Genomic DNA, 7354 nt, shown 5'->3' on the forward strand with positions numbered 1-7354 from the left:
GTAATGAAAGCTATCGTAATAAATAAAAAAATGTTAGGATTGTGAGTGTTTGCGTGTGTGTAAAAGACCTCTCTCTCTCTTTCTCTTTCCACACACACACACACACACACACACACACACACACACACACACACACACAGACAGCTGACGTAAAAATAGACAGACGAAAGGAGACAGACAGACACAGACAAACATACTAATACACTAAGATGAAAAGAAAAATCTGAAACAAATATGACGGCTTCAGCAAATAACATAATGAAGTCATAATGCTGGTGGTAACAATGACGGATAAGAATGATGATGTTATGATGAGGATAATGAAGACGACAACAGAGACAATGAAAAGACTCTAAGAATCGAAGAATTTTATATTAGTACAAAGGAAGGTCATTCAAATATTCAAATACCACATTCTAACCATAAAGAGTTTTCCCCCCAAAAAATTACTTCTGTTTCATTCATTTTTTCCCCGGTCGTCTCATCCTTGCCATTATTCACATTCCCTCTGGTATTTTAACATTCCACAGGGCTCTGGAACAAGTTATAGTCTTATTACCTCCTTTCTCTCCCCACACTCTCACTATGACTAACTCCTTCACTTCACTCTCACTCAAGACTCTCACTCTTGCTCACCGTCATCCCTCCCTACCAGCTCCATTACTTATCCGTCTTTCCTCCATCACTCTCGTCCCTCAATCATTCTTCTTCATCCCTTTCCCTTCCACCCCTTTCTCCTCCCTCCGCCTTCCCGTCAGTCCGTCCGTCTTTCTCTTCTTTTGGCCAGATACTCTTCCTCCCTCCCCAAAAATTCTTCTCGCTATAATTTCCATCAAAGTGTGAACGTCCGCGCCTCAAACCTCTTGGCCGTGTGTGGAGAGATGTCGTTATAATAAGGAAAAAGTTTAGATGAAAGGATCTTAGCAGGGATACAGGAAATACGTTGGAGAAGGAGGATCGAGGAGGAGGAGGAGAAGGAAGAAGAGGAGGAGGAGGTGAAACAGCATTATAAGACGGGCAGGAAGAAGGAGAAGATAGCCAAACAGGAGGAGGAGGAGGAGGAGGAGGAAATAGATTGGTGATAAGAACAAGCACGAGAAATTGCACAAAGGAGTAATACCGTAAAGATAAATAGAAAAAGAAAGGAAAAGATAATGGCGTGGGGAAGGAGGAGAAGGAGAAAGGATTGAAGGGACGGAAGATAAAGAAAGGACGATGATAGAGACCGGAAAGAAATCACAGGAAAGAAGTAATGCAATAAATAGAAGTGTATGGAAGGGAGGAGGAGGAGGAGGAGGAGGAGGAAGAGGTAATAAAGATAAAAAGTAAAGGGGGAGTGAGCAGGTGCCGGACGAAGAGGAAGATACGAGGAAGAAGAAAGAAGAGGAATAACAAATAACAATAATAATGGAAGACTAGGGAGTGATGATAAAAGGAAAGTCAGTGATTCCTCCAAATTATTATTGTCTGTCTGTCTGTCTGTGTGTGTGTGTGTGTGTGTGTGTGTGTGTGTGTGTGTGTGTGTGTGTGTGTGTGTGTGTGTGTGTGTGTGTGTGTGTGTGTGTGTGTGTGTGTGTTTACGTTCGTCAGTCAGCCGGCCTGTGTGTCTATTTGTCTGTCTGTGTTTGTTTTCCTCTTGTCTCTCTTGTTTCTGTCTATCTGCCTGTCTCTCTCTCCCTCGCCCTCCCCTCCTTCCCTCCCTCCAACCATTCTCTGTCTCTCTGCATACCCACTGTCTTTTTTGCGTTAAGTTGGATTAATTAAAGTCAGGTCAGGTTAAATTAGGTTGGGTTAGGTTAAGTTAGTTTAGGTCAAATTTAGGTTTTATTACACCAACCATTTATCTTTCACTTAATATCCGGTAAGGTCAACGTAAACATCCCACAAACGAACAGAAAAAACAAGAAATGTACATTAATCACAGTAGAACTCTCTCTCTCTCTCTCTCTCTCTCTCTCTCTCTCTCTCTCTCTCTCTCTCTCTCTCAACACACATTAACCCATCTCTCTCTCTCTCTCTCTCTCTCTCTCTCTCTCTCTCTCTCTCTCTCTCTCTCTCTCTCTCTCTCTCTCTCTCTCTCTCTCTCTCAACACACATTAACCCAGATTCGAAAACGTCTCTGCTTCGCTCACGTGTACTCTCAACTAAATGGAATAAGGTTAGTTTATGTAATAGTCTGGGCACAGTGGCTTCTAAACACACATAAGCTTAATGAGATGAGGCTCCTCCGCTACTATTATACAATTACCATTCATTATTTACGTCAAGGACAACCACGTGTTTCTTTGTTTACGTCTGATAAGGTGATGTGGTTTAGTTGATATCAAGTTACCAGATATTTGCATTTTCGTCTTTTATTTTTCGTTTGTGGTTTTAATTATTAGTGTTCCTTTTTATCTTACGTGTATTGAGTTGTGTTTGTCTAATCCCTATAAGTCATGTTAGTTATTTTTTTTCTTATGATCTTCTGTTTATATTTGTCTGTTTATCTCAATTTGTCTCCGTTTTCTTTCTCGTAATTTCCCTCTCTGTCTCTGTCTATATTTCTATTTGTATAACTGTATTTGTCCGTCTCTCTCTCTCTCTCTCTCTCTCTCTCTCTCTCTCTCTCTCTCTCTCTCTCTCTCTCTCTCTCTCTCTCTCTCTCTCTCTCTCTCTCTCTCTCTCGGCCATATTTACATTTTACAGCCCTGACAAAAATAAATAACACAACTGACACATAAATGAAACCTGCAACACATTTGGAGTAATATCTCTCTCTCTCTCTCTCTCTCTCTCTCTCTCTCTCTCTCTCTCTCTCTCTCTCTCTCTCTCTCTCTCTCTCTCTCTCTGACGTTACTCTGCTGACGTAAGACGGACACACAGAGAATATATCATCACACACACATTGAGCTTATCCCGCCCTAATTCCTCCCACCACCACCTCCCTTTATCCTCCTTCCTAATCACCCATATTTCCTCCAGATTATCCCATTCCTCTACCTTCCCTCCTTCTTCCTCCTCATTTTTTCCCTCCGTCTCATTCTATATTTCTGACACATCATCTCATTTTCCCTCGTTATTTTTTTTTTCGTTCATCCCTTCCTTCCTTCCTTCCTTCGCCGCCTCCTCCTCCTCCTCCTCCTTCCTCAGCGCTCCTTCAGGAAACAGAAATGTGAACTGTAAGGAGGTGAAAGGCAGGGGATGAGAGGTTGTAGAGTAGGGCGTGGGTGGTGGTAGTGGTGCTGGTGATTCTCTCTCTCTCTCTCTCTCTCTCTCTCTCTCTCTCTCTCTCTCTCTCTCTCTCTCTCTCTCTCTCTCTCTCTCTCTCTCTCTCTCTCTCTCTCTCTCTCTCTCTCCCTAGCCTAGAAAGCACCAAAATCACAACTCACCAATGTCTCTCTCTCTCTCTCTCTCTCTCTCTCTCTCTCTCTCTCTCTCTCTCTCTCTCTCTCTCTCTCTCTCTCTCTCTCTCTAAAAATCACGAAGGAATCATTCGGAGAGATCATTGTGAGTATTTGAGAATCAACTGATAACAAAAGGGGGAGAGAGAGAGAGAGAGAGAGAGAGAGAGAGAGAGAGAGAGAGAGAGAGAGAGAGAGAGAGAGAGAGAGAGAGAGAGAGAGAGAGAGAGAGAGAGAGAGAGAGAGAGAGAGAATTTAGGAGGAGGAAGAAGGCAGAGGAGGAGGAGGAGGAGGATGGTGAGGGACGACGCGACAGGTGAACAAGATGAGGTGGAGGAATAGGTGAAGGCAAAGGGGAGGAGGGAGAAGGGAATGGACTTGTGGGGGAGGAAAGAGGGGAAGGGGGAGGGGAGACAAGAAGACACTAACACCATGACCAATTCAAAAGACTCTTGGAGAAAAAAAAAAGGTAAAAAATGAGAGAAAAAGAGAAAAAAGCTGAAAATGAAAGGCTTTGGAACACGCTATTAAAAAATGATCTAATACAGTAGTAACGCGCGCACAGACAGACAGACAGACAGACAGACACAGACAGACAGACAGACAGACAGACAGACAGACAGACAGACAGACACACACACACACACACACGAAAAGTTATGACGCCTTTGCGAGACAAGAAAAAATAGTGTAATCACCAATTGTCACGCATTTAAGTTACGTCTTCAATCAGAGAGAGAGAGAGAGAGAGAGAGAGAGAGAGAGAGAGAGAGAGAGAGAGAGAGAGAGAGAGAGAGAGAGAGAGAGAGAGAGAGAGAGAGAGAGAGAGAGAGAGAGAGAGAGAGAGTGTCATCATCACGACACCTAACTAAAAATGCCAATGAAGAAAGCCAATGAGAAAAAGTCTCCATGATTTTTTCCTCGCTGTTAAAACGCGACAGTGTCCTTGGGAGCGCCGGCTGGGGAAGGGAGTGGGGAGGGGAGGGGGAAGGAGCGATGGCGTGGCGTCTGCTTAGTGGCTAGAGGGGGTGGGTTAGGGGAGCTACCTGGGATATGGAGGGGGATGGTGGGGTTGGGGAGGGAGGGGGGTGGTGGGGTTGGGGAGGGAGGGGGGAAGTCGGTGGGCGGTTGGACCTGTTATTACGCCAAGGTGGGAGGGTAAAATATGACACCCACCACCACGATCAATCCCCACCCACCCACCCACCCACCCGCCCATCCTCCCCAATTCCACCCTCCCTCCCCAACCTTAACTCACCCTTGTACCTAAACCCTCCCGTTGCCCCTCCGTGTGTGTGTGTGTGTGTGTGTGTGTGTGTGTGTGTGTGTGTGTGTGTGTGTGTGTGTGTGTGTGTGTGTGTGTGTGTGTGTGTGTGTGTGTCTGGCCTCCACATGTCTCCCACAATAACCCAACTTGACCCTCTAAATTTCCATTCCATCCCTGTAGCCCCCCATTCCCATCCCTCCCAGAGTCTATCAGTCCATGCAATTTCTTCCCCGCCTCCCTTTCAATCACCGACTCAACCCAGCCATCCACACCCATTCAATCCTGCTGTCCATCCTCCCGTCCCCTTCCCGGTCCCTTGCCGCCGCCTCCTGCACCTCCACCTGCCGGTAACTCCAGGCACGCGGCTAAACCTGCCAATCAACAAAATCTAATCCGCTTGGAGGTGGCGTCGAGGGAATGGGCTGTTATCTTACTCCATCAGCCCTTCCCCCGTCAGCCCCGTCAGCCCGTCAGAAGCACCGTCAGCCCGTGAGAAGCCCGATAAGAGTTGACAGCTGACGCCTCTTCGCTTCTCCCACCCATCCATCGCACTTCACTCATTCTCTTCCGCATCATAGAGTGACGCGGCGTGACGGAATTACACGCACTGAGTCTTGCTTTAGTTTCTCTCTCTCTCTCTCTCTCTCTCTCTCTCTCTCTCTCTCTCTCTCTCTCTCTCTCTCTCTCTCTCTCTCTCTCTCTCTCTCTCTCTGGAACTAGGTAATATGAATCTCGTGAACACTACAGAGACAACATGATTACCTCTTTTTTTAAGTCTCTTTATGGCACTTCAGAATATTCCTGCTCTCATTCTCCCTCTCCCTCTCCCTCAGCTCAGTAACAAGACTGTGAGGAATGACATCACTCTTGCCATTCCACATAACTCTCACTCTACCTCTCCCTCCGTCCCTCTCCCTCTCCTTCTCTCACACACACGCACAAAGTTACAGCGTCATTTTACATTGCCGTTAATGATAAGACGAATATCATTAGCGCCGCCTAATCTCGCGTAGCAGGGAGATAGTGCAGAGGGGAGATAATAGCAGAGTCTCTTTAGCGCGCAGGGAAAACAGGGAGGAAGTAAAAGGAGAAGACACCCCTCTCCCACGTCACCGCCCCATCCACCCCCTCCCAATGACGCGCAGGTAAGGCGACGTGCTCATTCCCCCGCTAATTAGAGGGTCCAGGTGAGGCGAGGGCGGGCGGCCAATGGGGTTGAAGGAAGGCCACAAGTGCAACGATAATGCCAAAACAAACACTGGGTCAGGTTAACGAGCTACACACAGGGCCTCACATCTCCCCAGGCGCCTCGTCCCCCTCGCGCACACACGCACACAGACGCGCGCACACACACAGACACTTACTCATGCTCTCTTACACTCTCTCGTTTACGTACATGAAAGCATTACCGGTCTGTCTCGTACATTATAGATAACGTGCATGCGCATTCTTGGCGTGCGCGAGGAGGTGAATGACTGAAAAATGCACGGGGACGGTTTCCTTGCTGCACGGAACACACGGCGAGCGATAACAAGTCTAAAAAACTTGCACGAAAAAGCGACATAAAAAATTTGCACAAAAAAAGGTAACAAAAATGCATTAAAAAAAAATAGAGGTACGTTGAAAAATGAAGTAACAGCGTACAAAATTTTAATACCATAAAGATTAAATCATCTATCAAGTAACGTCTACAACGCATAAAAGAGACAAAAAGACAAAAAAAAAAATATGAAGTTAATAAAAAAAAACGACGGAATACAATATTAGCGATAAGGATTCCACATCATACACACAAGAAAAGACCAACGTAACAGGAAAAAAATAATAATAATACAAAAATAACAACAAGAGCACCAAACACACCGAAAAAAAAGATTTAAGGAAACAATATGAAAAAAAACACCAAAAAATAACATATGGAAGAGAAAATAAACTAAAACATCAAAAATAAAAAAGTACAGATATTAAAATAACACACTATACAAAAGTTGGAACACATCCCTACATATAAACTCAAACACACTGAAGCTGAAAATAAAAATAAAATAAGAATAAAACGGAAATATCACCAAAGCAATACCTAGCGAACACAATCTTAATATGATACAAGACAAATGAACGCATCACACGAGTCACGCGGCTCACGACACACGGGAGGGAGGGAGGGAGGGAGGGAGGGAGGGCAAGCAGGAGGCGTCTCTCTAATACTCCCAGGCTAAGTCACGATTTACAGCTACAGAATTCAGGAGAACAAAACTCACGTTACAGGAACACATTTCCACACACAAAACCCCGAATTTTACGACACCACCTCATTAACACGACAAATATCCAACACAATTACACAGACTTATTCTACCACCAAATCTTACGAACTTAGAAACATAAAACACCGAAATCACACAAATATCCAGGAACTTGTCACCTGCATTTGATCTCCGATTTTACTTTAAAGATGGACAGGTGCGCGCCGGCCAGCAGGAAAACCTAGTACCTGGAAGAGCTTATACCTGTGCAAGCGACACCAAAGGAACCAAAGGAACAACAAACCAAGAAGAACACAGGTCAATATTAGGGAGGGAGTGGGAGGGAGTGACAGAAAGGGAGGGTGGGAGTAAAGGCATGAAAAAAGAGGAATATAAAAAGAGTTCTTACCGCCAGGAACACGAGTAGATATGAAAGTGAGCACTCCATCAGCGGACTC

The sequence above is a fragment of the Scylla paramamosain genome, chromosome 27, assembly GCF_035594125.1.
Source record: "Scylla paramamosain isolate STU-SP2022 chromosome 27, ASM3559412v1, whole genome shotgun sequence".
NCBI lineage: Eukaryota > Metazoa > Arthropoda > Malacostraca > Decapoda > Portunidae > Scylla > Scylla paramamosain.